Source organism: Sinohyriopsis cumingii, unplaced genomic scaffold (assembly GCF_028554795.1).
Source record: "Sinohyriopsis cumingii isolate HCF-2022 unplaced genomic scaffold, ASM2855479v2 utg002136l, whole genome shotgun sequence".
NCBI classification, from domain to species: Eukaryota; Metazoa; Mollusca; class Bivalvia; order Unionida; family Unionidae; genus Sinohyriopsis; species Sinohyriopsis cumingii.
This window is the reverse complement of record NW_028316138.1, coordinates 158,788-177,567: the sequence shown is the minus strand read 5'-3', so window position 1 is coordinate 177,567 and position 18,780 is coordinate 158,788. Positions and strand designations below refer to the sequence as shown.

Sequence of the window (18,780 nt, the reverse complement as noted above, 5' to 3'; positions counted from 1 at the left end):
CATATTGTCATTTACATGAGAAAAATATTTAGTAGTGAATCATGCAGATTTTTGGCACATTTGTCACTAAAGTAAAAGTCAGCTACTGCTAAAATTTCAGCTTAAAATGTAATATTATTGTATTATGGCATTAGCACCTGACTGTCTATTAAAATAGTGGATGGGGAATTTCCCTTAGTAATGTATAAATAGATACATCTAGCAGAATGTTTGCATGATATTTTGATGGTGGACCATTTTTTGTGGCTATATCATCCTCAAATATTTTACAGCATTGGTGGTGGGTCTCTGTTATTTGCTCGTGTCCATGAAAACAAAAAAATCTGCACACTGCGAAACAGGAGCTTTTTAAGATTTTTGAAATTTTATGTTCTATATTCTTTCATAATGACACATATTATGACATGTATTGAATTCAAAATATTAACATCAGGCCTCTACTTTGGACAGGTTAGTAGTATGGCATTAGGCTCTGATTTGGACAGGTTAGTAGTATGGCATTAGGTTCTAATTTGACAGGTTAGTATGCATTAGGCTCTAAGTTGGACAAGTTAGTAGTATTTCTTTGACCTCTAATCTGGACGGGTTAGTACTATGACATTACACCTCCAATTTGGACAGGATAGTACCATCATATTACAACTCTAATTTGGACAGGTTAGTACTATCATATTACAACTCTAATTTAGACAGGTTAGTACTATTGTATTCGCACTCTAATTTGGACAGGTTAGTACTATGTCATTACACCTCTAATTTGGACAGATTAGTATGCATTAGGCTCTAATTTGGACAGGTTAGTAGTATTTCTTTGACCTCTAATATGGACGGGTTAGTACTATGATATTACACCTCCAATTTGGACAGGATAGTACTATCATATTACACATTTAATTTGGACAGGTTAGTACTATGTCATTACACCTCTAATTTGGACAGATTAGTATGCATTAGACTCTAATTTGGACAGGTTAGTAGTATTTCTTTGACCTCTAATATGGACGGGTTAGTACTATGATATTACACCTCCAATTTGGACAGGTTAGTACTATCATATTACAATTCTAATTTGAAGAGGTTAGTACTATCATATTACACTCTAGTTTGGACAGGTTAGCACTATGACATTACACCTCTAATTTGGACAGGTTAGTACCATCATATTACAACTCTAATTTGGACAGGTTAGTACTATCATATTATAACTCTAATTTGGACAGGTTAGTCCTATGACATTACACTTCTAATTTGGACAGGTTAGTACTATCATATTACAACTCTAATTTAGACAGGTTAGTACTATTGCATTCGCACTCTAATTTGGACAGGTTAGTACTATGTCATTACACCTCTAATTTGGACAGATTAGCATGCATTAGGCTCTAATTTGGACAAGTTAGTAGTATTTCTTTGACCTCTAATATGGACGGGTTAGTACTATGACATTACACCTCCAATTTGGACAGGATAGTACCATCATATTACAACTCTAATTTGGACAGGTTAGTACTATCATATTACAACTCTAATTTGGACAGGTTAGTACTATTGTATTCGCACTCTAATTTGGACAGGTTAGTACTATGTCATTACACCTCTAATTTGGACAGATTAGTATGCATTAGGCTCTAATTTGGACAGGTTAGTAGTATTTCTTTGACCTCTAATATGGACGGGTTAGTACTATGATATTACACCTCCAATTTGGACAGGATAGTACCATCATATTACAACTCTAATTTGGACAGGATAGTACCATCATATTACAACTCTAATTTGGACAGGTTAGTACTATCATATTACAACTCTAATTTAGACAGGTTAGTACTATTGTATTCGCACTCTAATTTGGACAGGTTAGTACTATGTCATTACACCTCTAATTTGGACAGATTAGTATGCATTAGGCTCTAATTTGGACAGGTTAGTAGTATTTCTTTGACCTCTAATATGGACGGGTTAGTACTATGATATTACACCTCCAATTTGGACAGGATAGTACTATCATATTACACATTTAATTTGGACAGGTTAGTACTATGTCATTACATCTCTAATTTGGACAGGTTAGTACTATCATATTACAATTCTAATTTGAAGAGGTTAGTACTATCATATTACACTCTAGTTTGGACAGGTTAGCACTATGACATTACACCTCTAATTTGGACAGGTTAGTACCATCATATTACAAATCTAATTTGGACAGGTTAGTACTATCATATTATAACTCTAATTTGGACAGGTTAGTCCTATGACATTACACTTCTAATTTTGACAGGTTAGTACTATCATATTACAACTCTAATTTAGACAGGTTAGTACTATTGCATTCGCACTCTAATTTGGACAGGTTAGTACTATGTCATTACACATCTAATTTGGACAGATTAGCATGCATTAGGCTCTAATTTGGACAAGTTAGTAGTATTTCTTTGACCTCTAATATGGACGGGTTAGTACTATGACATTACACCTCCAATTTGGACAGGATAGTACCATCATATTACAACTCTAATTTGGACAGGTTAGTACTATCATATTACAATTCTAATTTGGACAGGTTAGTACTATTGTATTCGCACTCTAATTTGGACAGGTTAGTACTATGTCATTACACCTCTAATTTGGACAGATTAGTATGCATTAGGCTCTAATTTGGACAGGTTAGTAGTATTTCTTTGACCTCTAATATGGACGGGTTAGTACTATGATATTACACCTCCAATTTGGACAGGATAGTACTATCATATTACACATTTAATTTGGACAGGTTAGTACTATGTCATTACATCTCTAATTTGGACAGGTTAGTACTATGACATTACACCTCTAATTTTGGACAGGTTAGTAATATGACATTACAACTCTAATTTGGACAGGTTAGTAATATGACATTACACCTCTAATTTGGACAGGTTTGTACTGTCGCATTCGCACTCTAATTTGGACAGGTTAGTACTATGTCATTACACCTCTAATTTGGACAGATTAGTATGCATTAGGCTCTAATTTGGACAGGTTAGTAGTATTTCTTTGACCTCTAATATGGACGGGTTAGTACTATGATATTACACCTCCAATTTGGACAGGATAGTACTATCATATTACACATTTAATTTGGACAGGTTAGTACTATGACATTACACCTCTAATTTGGACAGGTTAGTAATATGACATTACAACTCTAATTTGGACAGGTTAGTAATATGACATTACAACTCTAATTTGGACAGGTTTGTACTGTCGCATTCGCACTCTAATTTGGACAGGTTAGTATTATCACAAGTTGCTAACCTAATACTTGTTTTGAACGCTACTTGCCCAATGACTAGTGAATACAGTTATTGCCGAAAATTTCCCAATGAAGATCCTCTGGACCTAATCGCAAGAAGAATTAGTACACAAAGAATTTAATTTTAAATTTCCGAATGCTACCCAGGGGCAAACCCGAAGTATTTGGCACCCTTGGACGGATCCTTCCTTTGGCAACCCACAAATAAATTTTAAATATAAACACACAAAAAATTATATTATGTTTTCAATTAGATTTTTAAACAGTACAGTGCTGTCATAAGCAAACTGGAAATAACTTTACTTTGGCGAATGTTTCATTTGGTTTGAAAACTTGTATTTCAACTCTCCCAATGGCACCCTGCCCCCCCTTTCTGGCTGTCACCCTGGGTGGACCACACACACACACACACCCCTCGTATCCCCCTAGTACATCAATGATTGTTATCAAACAATAAAAATAAAGTACACGCTATATTTTTCGCCTTAACTGATCTTTGATTGGCGCCATTTTAGCCAACTCAAACTGCTGTATAATAAACAGCGACATGATCCAATAATTCAGTTCACCAAAAAGTATATCCGTGTGCCTCTTCAGGAAATCAAGTCTCCTTTTCTACATTATCATAAAAATAACTTTTCTTACTAACAACTCTTGCAATGTTTATTTTGTCTTTATACGAGTTGTTTCCCTTGCTATATCATAAAACACCTATCAAAAGAGTAATTTGCACAAACTGGTGGGATTGTTTGGTTTGATGCTTTTAACTACTGAGATAAATCAGCCCCATAATATGTACTGATACTGACTGGCATTTGGTGAACTAATCTCGCCTATTCTATAAAATGTAAATTTGTATGCAGACACCCTTTCCAGCACAAAATCGGTGTACGTTTGAAACACTTCAACATATTGAGGTTTTCATTTTCTGTGCCAATTTTCAGGCGAATCGACCGAAATTGCAGCACATGGTAAAATGCTTTTTTTTAATTTCATTTTCTTTTCAATTTTCATTAGTTGGGCGTGAATTGGAACAATGCGGTGTGAAATTGGATCTGGAAAAATTACTTAAAAGATGTTGATTTTATATTTTTATAAATGAGAATGGTCATAAAATTATATACTTGCTACTAAAAACATATGCACTACATTTAATGAATAATTTAATGTAATGAAAACTGGCGCCAATAAATTGATCGGATGAATAATAAAGATAATTCCTTCTATTCCTGTCTTACATAAACATCAGATGATGATATTTGCGTCTACAAAACCAACCAATACCTTGCTAAATAAAACAAGTTTGCAAAGTATTTGTCTGTGAGCACATTATAAAATCTACGAAAAAATTGCAGAGTGAGCTAGAAAGAGCGAGAAGGTGTTCAGTTTCCATGCTTTATCTTCAACGTGTTTGTAACTCTTCGACCTTGCCACAGTACATATTTCAGCAACTTTCTTAAGCACTTTCATGTACCTCATTCTACTCTTACATAACAGATTATTTCAACTTTTGATCCTTTATTTCACACCATATGTTGTCATAATACGTATTTTCCATTTTGAACGTAATGCCATTATGACATTATTGCATTATCTCGCGCAGAAGGATAATGTTAATTGTTTTAAACATATTTGATTGTCATTTTACGAAGCAATATGGGATTGACACGAGTTGTCATTATCATCTAGGTCCTTTCCCAAAACATACAAAAATAACCTAGATATGACATTCATTATACAATTCGTCAAGTACATCCGAAAAACAAGGTAAAACAATTCGTGAGCTTTAAGGGACACAAAACAATGTAAGGAAAAAAGAGAATAAACATATAGGTATGTGTTAAGTAGAGAAGCAGTTAACAAGAGAGAGGGATATCAAGACAAACAGACAAAAGGACAGGTAAAGCGTGAATATATTACATTGGTTATAGTCAGTTTTATCTATTCCTTTATTTATAAACGTGTTGAATAACATTATAAGTATTGTAAACGTGCGGTTTCGTTCATATATTTCTGAACATTTATGAGTATAACAGAATGTTTCTTTTCTCAGTGTGACTCCACTTTTCAGTGTTAAGTCCAGTTACACGACGTGTTGAAAGACAGAGCGAAAGATTTTTGGGTATTGAATAAGGGGCCACAGAAAACAAACAAACAAATTGATCATCACCTTAATTTGTCATAACCATATGCACACATTGGAGAGACAACTAAATTCATTATGTAAAGATCGGACCTGAGGGGACTACATGAGTGTCTAAGTTTTGTATGTATGATATAAAAGTATGTTCACCAATTTCACAATACAGTAACGAGTTGAATTAGATACTTGTTTTCAAAGAAGAATAACAGATTTGTCGCTTTCGCATACACTCAACGAGCGAGAGAGAGAGAGAGTCACAAAAAAGCAGTTGTACATGGTAGGAAAGACGTCTAGGCAAAAAGGAAAGAAAACGTTAGATAAGGTGTTATGCTTTGGGAACAAAATAGTTATTTTACATTTCGAGTATACAACAAACGATGGAACTATGGTAAGAGCATTGACTGACTTTAAGAAAAAGGCAGAATTTTCAAATATCCAATATTTACAATGTCCAAAGTGGATGATAGTAACATTAAGCAACTTCAAATCTATTGCAAGACTTATTAAACATTATAATAAATTATTATAAAGCAAAATAATTTAGAGATAATATCATAAATACCCAGGCAGAAGGAAAATGGACTTAATAAGGTCAGGTATAGAATCCTATAAGTTACATTCCCAGCCACTGTTAAACCCCTGAACATCTTATTCGATAAATCATAAAGAGAACAAATGTCTCCAAATATTGGAGAAGAAACTATAGTAACGCCAGTTTTTAAAAAAGAGAATCCCAACGATGCGTTCAACTGCCTACCTATTTCTTTGTTAAGCTGTGTCGAAAAAATAACGAAAACAGTTGCATTTAAATTTGTTTACAACTATTTGAATTCAAATAATCCAATTTATAAATATCAGTCTGGTATCCTCCCCAAACATTCCACCATATTTCATCATATTTCAGTTAATACATACAAACTGGATGATGTGTAAATAGTATTGTGTACTGTTTGAAACGCTCTTATTCGCTTCTATCATTAAGGATTTCTCTTTAAATTAACAATATAACATATTTTAATTTAATTAGTTAGCTAAGAAACTATCGTTCTGGTCGACTTTGAAAGGGATTTTTAATAAATCTTAATCAGTAAACAAACATATGTTGGCTGCGTCCTCCAGTTCCCTAAAGAACTATGTCCGCTGTTCTATATATAAGTGTCAAAAGACTCTTGCCTGATGATAGTCCGCTACCGTACTAGCTTACGTTTCATCTAATACTAATGTACGATGACCGATAGCGGCCGCCAAAATACAACATCAAAGTAACATGAATTTGTACATGTTCACATTTTATACGTGACGGATCAATATATTAAAGTAATAGATATTTGTACATGTACATATTTTGCTCAAATGTGTACGTGACGGATCAACATATTAAAGTAATAGAGATTTGTACATGCACACATTTTGCTCAAAATGTGTGCATGTACAACTCTCTATTAATTCACAAGTAAAACCAATTAACATTCCTTGCGCAGTAATAAATTCGAAAGAACAATTCACCTTTCTGAAAACCTATCGGTGTATTTATTTGTTCGTCTTAACATACTTACCTTGGTCTCTATGCTAGCAAGAAAGAGGGAAAGCAAAATTCTAATAAGCCTTGTAGTTTTGGCCTGAGAGTATTTAAACGACTAACATTGAGTCATGATCATATTGGAAGATGGTGTGTAATATCATATCTAAAAACACTTTTATGTATCTATTATGACACTGCATTAAGTAGAAAAGTCGTCTTGTTCCTTAGCGGCAGTCTGAAGGTAATGTGCGCCACAGAGACTTGAATACCAATATCTCTTGGTCAATAATTAGTCAGCTGCAAAGTTAAAATGACCGGTTTTAATGGAAGTGACAGAAAGTGGGAAAGTATCAGAAATGGTTATGGTCAGCAATCTCGATTTCGCATCAAACGGTCGGCCAATCGGTAGTGGAGTGCATGACGCCAGAATCAAGGTTATCTGAAATCATTTTTTGTAGTTGAATCATTGTATAATAATCCAATAAAGATGCATTAAACAATATATATACATGTTTTACTAATTATTGACCAAGAGATATTGCTCTTCAAGTTTCTGTGGCACAATAGGTTAGTGCGTTAGGCTGTTAACCACAAGGTTGGTGGTTCGAGCGCACCCAGGGGCGATCAATATTATTTTGCACCTCTTCTCTTGCGTCTTTCATCCTTCTCTACCATATTCCGGAACAAAAAGCAAGCGTATTATATGTACATATATTCTTTAATGGATGTTTATTGCATAATTATAAAATGATTCAACTACAAAAATTAATTTCACATAACGTTCACACTGACGTCAAGCAACAAGTAGTCTTTTCTACTTAATGCAGTGTCATAATAGATGCAAAAAAGTGTTTTCAGATCTGATATTACACACCATCTTACAAAATGATCATCACTCAATTTTAGCAGTGAAAATACTCTCAAGCCAAAACTACAAGACTTATGCATCACACCGAATAACACTGGACAACAAATTTTTACAAAAGTCATGTTACTGAAATAAAATTAGTCAATTCTTATCAATTTGTATGTGCTGAACACGAATATGACAGTCAAATTGCAAAATTGGCTCTAGTTTTTTTGTAATCTGCAAGAAATTAATGTTTACATAACGAAATGCATTCCAATAGTAAAAGGTCAACTGTAATAGCCTACCTATAAAAAATCAAGTCATTGACTACATCTTAGATTTCTTCGCCTGTCTCTTGTACAGCTGTTCGGGAGCATCTCTGAGGAGTGTCCAGCAGTAGTCAGCCAGCATTGTAGTGGACCATTTTCCCTGGTATCTTTGTTCCATTGTTGCGATATCTTGATGAAAACGTTCGCCGTGTTCATCACTAACAATACCACAGTTGCTAGGAAAGAAATCCAAATGGGAATGAAGGAAGTGAATCTTTAGAGACATATTGCAGCCAAGTTTCTTATACTTCATCAACATGTCTTCTACTAGTTCCTTATAGTTTTCTGCCCTAACATTTCCGAGGAAGTTTGTAGAAACTAGGCGAAAAGCATTCCATGCTTGTTTCGCGTCACCTTCCAGCAAGTTGTTGAACCGGTCATCTTTGAAAAGCTCTAGAATCTGAGGACCCACAAAAACTCCCTCTTTAATCTTTGCTTCGCTGAGTCGAGGGAATTTTTCATGCAGGTATCGGAATGCTGGCAAAGTCCGGTCAATGGCTTTCACGAAGTTCTTCATCAAACCTAGTTTGATGTGAAGGGGTGGTAGCAAGATTTTCTGAGCCTCAACCAGAGCTGGGTGTTGGATATTCTTCTCTCCAATGGCTACATTCTGCCTGTGAGTCCATTCCTTCCTCATGTAGTGCATTTCCCTTGCTCGGCTATCCCACTCGCATAAGAAACACATGTATTTTGTATATCCTTGCTGCAGTCCCATTAAAAGGGCAACTACCTTCAAATCACCACAGAGGTGCCAGCTGTACTTGTTATACTCAATGGAATTCAGTAGCTGCCTTAAGTTATCGTATGTCTCTTTCATGTGGACAGCATACGCTACTGGAATAGATGGAAGAATGTTTCCATTGTGCAAAAGCACAGCCTTGAGACTCAGTTTCGAAGAGTCCACAAATAGTCTCCATTCTTGTGGGTCATAAGTGATTTTTAAAGCATTCATGAGGCCCTCAATATCGGAACAGAATATCAGATTACTTTCCTTTCTGAAGAAAGGCTCCAATTGCTGGTGGCGCTTTCGATATGCAGTAATTGTGACATCTTCTTCTAGAAGATTCCATTGTTGGAGTCTTGATCCTAGCAATTCTGCCTTGTTCTTTGATAAGTCCAAATCACGAATCAGGTCATTTAGTTCTTCCTGTGTTATTCTGTGTGGGGTTGATGATGCACCACAGTGAAAATCTGGATCACTGCATGCTGATGGACCAGGAGAAGAACAGGTCGACTCACCTTTGTCTTCGTCAGATGAATCAAGAGAATATTCTGCTGGAGGTTCTGGAATAGGAAGTCCCTCACCATGTGGAACTGGTCTCAATGCAGACGGAATGTTTGGGTAGACTATTCTCGACTTCTTTCGCTTCGTTATTCCGCCGGAAAGAGGAGGAACCAAGCAGAAGTAACAGTCATTTAGGTGGTTGCTTGGCTCTCTCCACACCATTGGGACTGCAAACGGCATTGATGACCTTTTGCAATTCAACCACTGTGAACACTGTGTTGTACATGTAGCACAGCATATATGCGGAGCCCAAGGCTTGTCTTGGTCACCAACCTTGCATCCGAAGTAAAGATGATATGCCTTCTTCACTTGAGAATTGATACTTTTCTTCTGGTTGGCAAATGTCACTTCCCCACAAATATAGCAAAAATTGTCCGCGGTATTAACACACTTTCGAGGCATTACTGTTCTTTATTGTACGTAAATGGATAAAATAATAAGTTTTATGTAACAGTAGCTTGAACTGTCTCGCACAACGTCTAAAATATTTTAAATGCTGAACCTATCTGATTGGGCTTTATATAGTACACTGCTTACGTCAGCTTCAGCAGCCGCCTGGCATTAGTATAATAGGCCTACACATGTATAGTACACTGCTAACGTCAACTTACTTCAGCAGCCGCATGGCATTAGTATTGCATTGCATCAGAAAATGATGCAATCAACTGTGGATGATGTGAGCATGATGGTATTATGCAATGTTACATCATTATTCCGGATGTTGCTGCAGTCCTACTGGAGAAATTTACACAGTGAAACATAGAAAATGAGGTATATGAATATCTTCAAAACGAGAGCCAATACAAATTTTTCACGGTTATATTCGTGTTCGGCACACCAAAATACTACAGATTAGGGCCTTTTCAAGTCAGTAATGATTTCACTGTTGACCAGTGTAATTAGAGATAGATATATCCAATCGGTAGTGGAGTGCATGATCACATAAGCATAAAGCAGTCTCTGCAGTTTAAACTTTTCACTGGGCCATATTATAAACAATGGAATTAAGAGATGTACAGATCATTTACAAAACGGGGTATAATTCGATTTGTAGAAAACTGACATCATTATGCAAATAAGGCATTTTATCGCTCTTCTCGCCTAGAATACATTCGATTTATGTGCAAGTTCGATATATCTATCTCAAATCATTCGGTTTGATGCATAAGCCTTGTAGTTTTGGCCTGAGAGTATTTTCACGGCTAAAATTGAGTGATGATCTTATTCGAAGATGGTGTGTAATATCATATCTGAAAACACTTGTATGCATCTATTATGACACTGCATTAAGAACAAAAGTCGTCTTGTTCCTTGGCGGCAGTGTGAAGGTAATGTGAAATTAATTTTCGTAGTTCAATCATTGTATAGTAATGCAATAAACATGTCTTAAACAATATATGTACATATATTACGCTTGCTTTTTGCTCCGGAATATGGAAGACAAGGCTGAAAGACTCAAATGAAGAGGTGCAAAGTAAGAGTCATCGTCCCTGGGTGGCCTGGAACAACCAACCTTTCGGTTAACAGCCGAAAGCGCTAACCGATTGCGCCACAGAGACATGAAGACCAATATCTCTTGGTCAATAATTAGTCAGCTTTAAAGTCAAAATAACCGGTTTCTATGGAAGTGAGACAAAGTGCGAAATTGTCAGAAATAGTTATCGTCAGCAATCTAGATTTCGTCTCGAACGGTCAGCCAATGGGTAGTGGAGTGCGTGATGACGTAAGCATAAAGCAATTTCTGCAGTTTAAAATGTTCACTGGGCCATATTATAAACCACGTCATTAAGAGATGTACAGATCATATAGAGAAAGGGGTATAATTCGATTTGTAGAAAAATGACATCATTCAGCAAATAAGGCATTTTATCGCTCTTCTCGCCTCGAATACATTGGGTTTATGTGCAAGTTGGATATGTATATCTCTCTAATCATTCGGTTTTATGCATAAGCCTTGTAGTTTTGGCTTGAGAGTATTTTCACGGCTAAAAGTGAGTCGTGATCATATTGGAAGATGGTGTGTAATATCATATCTGAAAACACCTTTTTGCATCTATTATGACACTGCATTAAGTACAAAAGTCGTCTTGTTCCTTGGCGGCAGTGTGAAGGTAATGTGAAAATAATTTTCGTGGTTCAATCGTTGTATACTAATGCAATAAACATGCTTTAAACAATATATGTACATATATTATGCTTGCTTTTTGTTCCGGAATATGATAGACAAGGCTGAAAGACTCAAATGAAGAGGTGCAAAATAAGAGTCATCGTCCCTGGGTGGGCTGGAACCACCACCCTTTCGGTTTACAGCCGAACGCGCTAACCGATTGCGCCACAGAGACCTGAAGTCCAATATTTCTTCGTCAGTAATTAGTCAGCTGCAAAGTCAAAATGACCGGTTTTAATGGAAGTGAGAGAAAGTCGGAAAGTGTCAGAAATGGTTATGGTCAGAAATCTCGATTTCGCCTTAAAGGAGACCAGAAACCAATGGAAATACAGAATAATAATAAAAGCACTATAAAAGAAAACCTGATTCGGAATTATCATCTGCGACCGTAATGCCAATATTTAAATATTGGCATATCTTCTAGGAGCTGAATTTCCGTGACCTTGTATGCAAAATTTCCGCGCCTATTCGGTTACTTTCGGGTGTGACGTCATAGTAGCGACTCCAGCATCCCAACTGGGAGTTGCCAGAGTAAAAGACAATGCCGTTTTGCGTTACTTACGGGTGTAATAGCACATTAAGAAAAGCCTGTGGACAACATTTTTTTTTTCTTTTCCAAACATAAGGGCATAAAGAAAGTATGGATACATTATTACAAGCGAGTCGATTTCAAAGCAACACCATACAGCACACTATGATCATTACATTTCTAAAGGAATGTTACGAAAAGGATCCTGAAAAAATGATAGCCCGACTCTCGGGGCCCTTCTAATTTTAGTTCGGGCCCATCCTGTATTCAAAGGTAGGTCCCCGTCGGGTTTGTCGGAAAAAAATTGTTTGCCTGAGGAAACTTTGATCGCGCTGATGAAAAGAGTAAATGTATTTTCAAGATGTTGACGTACATGCCTTAACATGGCACAATCGAAATCAAATCACCACTGTCCTAGGTGAAATTGAGATCTGATTTTAATCAAATGAAAGCTTATCTAAAAATAAGATTTTAAACCACTGACACGGTCATGTTTCGAGAAAACACAATTTTCAGTAATCTTAAATAAAAATTTAAAAATAAAAAATAATAATCAGTCTATGCCTGTTACACGTAGTATGTATAAACGGTAATCTGTAATGATTGGAACTGATATAAAACTATCCCTTAGGATGTTTAAATAGCAGCGACTAAAAAGAAAAGAGGTCAGTTATAAAATCAAAGTTTCAATTTAACTGGCTGACAATAGAAATTGGAGGAGGCTACAATTGACCCCATCCCTTGCCCCAATGTGCGAGCACCCATTGGACGCGCCATTTCCCCTCTGATACGCCTTATTATCCCCCAGGACAAGACCCTTGTATCTTATTCTGGTCAGCTGTGGCTAAACTGCATAATACCTAACGGTTAGACTTGAGTACACAAGCATAAGGCCAATGTGGCTAATTAACAGTTAATCCTTATCAATTCATTTATCTTGTGAAAAGGACTGCTCTTCGGACATACTTCAAAGAAACCATGTTCTACAATATGTATATGTAAACATCAGTATTGATTGGAAAATAAACGATGCCCTATTTTATTGTAACTTACGAGGCCTAGGACTTCATTTTAACAGTTAAAATCTGTTTTTCCCACATTTAAATCCCACCTTATGTCCTTAGGTTTAAGTCTTAAGGCGTGTAACACTGTTTACTGAATACAATATTTATTCTGAATTAGTTCTTTGGGGGTACAAATACTGCGTGGCATATTTTCATTTATTCCTTCTTTTAATTTAATCATGGTAATTAAACTTTACATATACGGTAGAGGAATGTCAGGCGTTAACTGGCAGTTTCTTTGGTGGAAATGGAGATTGATTTTCTTTGCAGAGAAACGTAGGCCACATTCACAGTGATCATTCATGGGATTTAGGCTAATTGGCGACAATTTTATTTTTTTAATGTTTTTATTACTACAATTCTGTTGTAGTGTTTGAAAAAGTATGAAATTTACGTGAATAATGTTTAATCTTAACATTCTATTTACTGGAGAAAAAAACTAGTGTGATATTTATTATTTCGTCACGACAATATTCACAAGTGATAAAATAGAATATGGCATCTGTGGATTGTATACGTTCTATATATTTATGTATGGTGCTTTTTTTTTTTTTATTTTATTTTTTTCTTCGTCTGAGAAATGAAAATTGGCAGACATAATGTTATAATAGGGAGTTCTCTGCAAAAACTCGGGAGATAGTACGAGATCGGGAGGTAGGTGTGGAAATACCCCCAAAATCGGGAGGTTTTTCTCCCGGCTTGAACTGTCCGGGTTTGTGTAATGCATATGTCATTTACATCATTCTTAAATGAATTTATTGCATTGTGGTAAATTTTTAATTTTTACATTGGGCACCATCACTTAATCCTTATCACATTTGTGCACAGCACACGATGTATAAGTATTTATTTAAAAATTACATGGCATTTTTTAAATTCCAAGATATGAAATATGAGCACCTTCTTACTGTTGTACTTTTCTGCTGTCAGGTCTTAAACACACAGTTCAACAGATATAGTTATGAGCATAACTCGGAAGCATATTCAACTTTTGAATGAGCAACCCAAACCTTCACTCCTCTTGTCTCGCTCGCCATGTATGTTTGTATTTGAGGACTGGCTAGTACTGCGTCACAGGACCACGTGATCTATCGTCTCATCAAAGCTCGGAAAAACTCGACAATTTACGCGATAGTGGTATCTTCCGCGCAATATAATCACTACCATTCTACGATATATAATTTATGCACATCACAGTCCAATTAAAATTTATAGAGAATTACATACATACAAGGCAAATGTTTGTTTCTAGTCTCCTTTAAACGGCCAGCCAATCGGTAGTGGAGTGCATGATGACATAAGCATAAAGCAATTTCTGCAGTTTAAAATGTTCACTGGGCCATATTATAAACCACGTAATTAAGAGATGTACAGATCATATAGAGAAATGGGTATAATTCGATTTGTGGAAAACTGACATCATTATGCAAATAAGGCATTTTATCTCTCTTCTCGCCTCGAATACATTGGATTTATGTCCAAGTTCGATATATCTATCTCTAATCATTCGGTTTCATGCATATGTCTTGTAGTTTTGGCTTGAGAGTATTTTCACTGCTAAAATTCAGTGATGATCATATTGGAAGATGGTGTGTAATATCATATCTAAAAACACTTTTATGCATCTATTATGACACTGCATTAAGTACATAAGCCTACTTGTTGCTTGACGTCAGTGTGAAGGTTATGAAAATAAATTTTCCTAGTTGAATCATTGTATAACAATGCAATAAAGATGCCTTAAACAATATATGCACATATATTACACTTGCTTTTTGTTTCGGAATATGGTAGACTAGGATGAAAGACGCAAATGAAGAGGTGCAAAATAACATTCATCGTCCCTGGGTGGGCTCGAACCACCAACCTTTCGGTTAACAGCCGAACGCGCTAACCGATTGCGCCACAGAGACTTGAAGACCAGTATCACTTGGTCAATAATTAGTCATCTTTAAAGTCAAAATAACCGGTTTCTATGGAAGTGAGACAAAGTGCTAAAGTGTCAGAAATGGTTATCGTCAGCAATCTAGATTTCGTCTCAAACGGTCAGCCAATCGGTAGTGGAGTGCGTGGTGACATAAGCATAAAGCAATTTCTGCAGTTTAAAATGTTCACTGGGTCATATTATAAACTACGTTATTAAGAGATGTACAGATCATATAGAGAAAGGGGTATAATTCGATTTGTAGAAAACTGACATCATTCAGCAAATAAGGCATTTTATCGCTCTTCTCGCCTCGAATACATTGGATCTTTGTCCAAGTTGGATATATCTATCTCTAATCATTCGGTTTCATGCATATATCTTATAGTTTTGGCCTGAGAGTATTTTCACTGCTAAAACTGAGTGATGATCATACTGGAAGATGGTGTATAATATCATATCTGAAAACACTTTTATGCATCTATTATGACACTGCATTAAGTACATAAGCTTACTTGTTGCTTGTCGGTAGTGTGAAGATTATGTAAAATAAATTTTCGCAGTTGAATCATTGTATAACAATGCAATAAAGATGCCTTAAACAATATATGTACATATATCACGCTTGCTTTTTCTTCCGGAATATGGTAGACAAGGATTAAAGACTCAAACGAAGAGGTGCAAAATAAGAGTCCTCGTCCCTGGGTGGGCTCGAAAAACCAGTCTTTCGGTTAACAGCCGAACGCGCTAACCGATTCCGCCACAGAGACCTCAAGACTAATATCTTTTGGTCAATAATTAGTCAGCTACAAAGTCAAAATGACCGGTTTTAATGGAAGTGAGAGAAAGTGCGAAAGTGTCAGAAATGGTCATGATCAGAAATCTAGATTTCGTCTCAAACGGTCAGCCAGTCGGTAGTGGAGTGCATGACGACATAAGCATTAAGCAATTTCTGCAGTTTAAAATTTTAACTGGGCCATATTATACACCGCGTAATTAACACATGTAGAGATCATATAGATAATGGGGTATCATTCGATTTGGTGAAACCTGACATCATTATGCAAATAAGGCATTTTATCTCTCTTCTCGCCTCTACTACATTGGATTTATGTCCAAGTTGGATATATCTATCTCCAATCATTCGGTTTTATGCATAACCCTTGTAGTTTTGGCTTGAGAGTATTTTCACTGCTAAAATTGAGTCATGATCATATTGGAAGATGGTGTGTAATATCATATCTGTAAACACTTTTATGTATCTATTATGACACTGCATTAAGTACATAAGTCTTGTTCTTTGGCGGCAGTGTGAAGGTAATGTGAAATTAATTTTCGTAGTTCAATCGTTGCATAATAATGCAATAAACATGATTTAAAAAATATATGTACATATATTATGCTTCCTTTTTGTTCGGGAATATGGCAGACAAGGATAAAAGACTCAAATGAAGAGGTGCAAAATAAGAGTCATCGTCCCTGGGTGGGCTCGATGCACCACCCTTTCGGTTAACAGTCGAACACGCTTGCCGATTGCGCCACACAGACCTGAAGAGCAATGTCTCTTGGTCAATAATTAGTCAGCTTTAAATTCAAAATGACCGGTTTTTATGGAAGTGAGACAAAGTGCGAAAGTGTCAGAAATGGTTATGGTCAGCAATCTAGATTTCGTCTCAAACGTTCAGCCAATCGGTAGTGGAGTGGGTGGTGACATAAGCATAAAGCAATTTCTGCAGTTTAAAATGTTCACTGGGTCATATTATAAACTACGTTATTAAGAGATGTACAGATCATATAGAGAAAGGGGTATAATTCGATTTGTAGAAAACTGACGTCATTATGCAAATTAGGCATTTTATCGCTCTTCTCGCCTCGAATACATTGGATCTTTGTCCAAGTTGGATATATCTATCTCTAATCATTCGGTTTCATGCATATATCTTATAGTTTTGGCCTGAGAGTATTTTCACTGCTAAAATTGAGTGATGATCATACTGGAAGATGGTGTGTAATATCATATCTGAAAACACTTTTATGCATCTATTATGACACTGCATTAAGTACATAAGCTTACTTGTTGCTTGTCGGTAGTGTGGAGATTATGTAAAATAAATTTTCCTACATGAATCATTTTATAACAACTCAATAAAGATGCCTTAAACAATATATGTACATATATTAGGCTTGCTTTTTGTTCCGGAATATGGTAGACAAGGATGAATGACTCAAACGAAGAGGTACAAAATAAGAGTCATCGTCCCTGGGTGGGCTCGAACCACCAACCTTTCGGTTAACAGCCGAACGCGCTAACCGATTGCGCCACAGAGACCTGAAGACCAGTATCTCTTGGTCAATAATTAGTCAGCTACAAAGTCAAAATGACCGGTTTTAATGGAAGCGAGAGAAAGTGCGAAAGTGTCAGAAATGGTTATGATCAGAAATCTAGATTTCGTCTCAAACGGTCAGCCAATCGGTAGTGGAGTGCATGACGACATAAGCATTAAGCAATTTCTGCAGTTTAAAATTTTAACTGGGCCATATTATACACCGCGTAATTAACACACGTAGAGATCATATAGAAAATGGGGTATCATTCGATTTGGTGAAAACTGACATCATTATGCAAATAAGGCATTTTATCTCTCTTCTCGCCTCGAATACATTGGATTTATGTCCAAGTTGGATATATCTATCTTTAATCATTCGGTTTCATGCATATATCTAATAGTTTTGGCCTCTGAGTATTTTCACTGCTAAAATTCAGTGATGATCATACTGGAAGATGGTGTGTAATATCATATCTGAAAACACTTGTATGCATCTATTATGACACTGCATTAAGTACATAAGCCTACTTGTTGCTTGACGTCAGTGTGAAGGTTATGTAAAATAGAATTTCCTAGCTGAATCATTGTATAACAATGCAATAAAGATGCCTTAAACAATATATGTACATATATTACACTTGCTTTTTGTTCCGGAATATGGTAGACTAGGATGAAAGACGCAAATGAAGTGGTGCAAAATAACATTCATCGTCCCTGGGTGGGCTCGAACCACCAACCTTTCGGTTAACAGCCGAACGCGCTAACCGATTGCGCCACAGAGACTTGAAGACCAGTATCACTTGGTCAATAATTAGTCATCTTTAAAGTCAAAATAACCGGTTTCTATCGAAGTGAATCAAAGTGCGAAAGTGTCAGAAATGGGTATGTTCAGCAATCTAGATTTCGTCTCAAACGGTCAGCCAATGGGCAGTGGAGTGCGTGATGACATAAGCTTTAAGCAATTTCTGCAGTTCAAAATGTTCACTGGGCCATATTATAAACCACGTAATTAAGAGATGTACAGATCATATAGAGAAAGGGGTAAATTTCGATTTGTAGAAAACTGACATCATTCACCAAATAAGGCATTTTATCGCTCTTCTCGCCTCGAATACATTTTATTTATGTCCAATTTGGATATATCTATCTCTAATCATTCGTTTTCACGCATAAATCTTATAGTTTTGGCCTGAGAGTATTTTCACTGCTAAAATTGAGTGATGATCATACTGGAAGATGGTGTGTAATATCATATCTGAAAACACTTTTATGCATCTATTATGACACTGCATTAAGTACATAAGATTACTTGTTGCTTGTCGGTAGTGTGAAGGTTATGTAAAAG

The 18,780-nt window shown here is 36.1% G+C and overlaps 5 non-coding genes across 5 annotated transcripts; all 5 read right to left on the bottom strand.

Annotated features, from left to right (window-relative positions):
- Positions 1-10,909: 10,909 nt before the first annotated feature.
- Positions 10,910-10,983, bottom strand: Trnan-guu (transfer RNA asparagine (anticodon GUU)). Its single transcript has one exon. It is a non-coding gene; the product is annotated as a tRNA-Asn (tRNA).
- Positions 10,984-11,692: 709 nt separating this feature from the next.
- Trnay-gua (transfer RNA tyrosine (anticodon GUA)) lies at positions 11,693-11,766 on the bottom strand. The gene has a single exon. It is a non-coding gene; the product is annotated as a tRNA-Tyr (tRNA).
- A 3,257-nt stretch (positions 11,767-15,023) lies between these two features.
- Positions 15,024-15,097, bottom strand: Trnan-guu (transfer RNA asparagine (anticodon GUU)). Its single transcript has one exon. It is a non-coding gene; the product is annotated as a tRNA-Asn (tRNA).
- Positions 15,098-17,363: 2,266 nt separating this feature from the next.
- Positions 17,364-17,437, bottom strand: Trnan-guu (transfer RNA asparagine (anticodon GUU)). The gene has a single exon. It is a non-coding gene; the product is annotated as a tRNA-Asn (tRNA).
- Positions 17,438-18,144: 707 nt separating this feature from the next.
- Positions 18,145-18,218, bottom strand: Trnan-guu (transfer RNA asparagine (anticodon GUU)). The gene has a single exon. It is a non-coding gene; the product is annotated as a tRNA-Asn (tRNA).
- Positions 18,219-18,780: the final 562 nt, after the last annotated feature.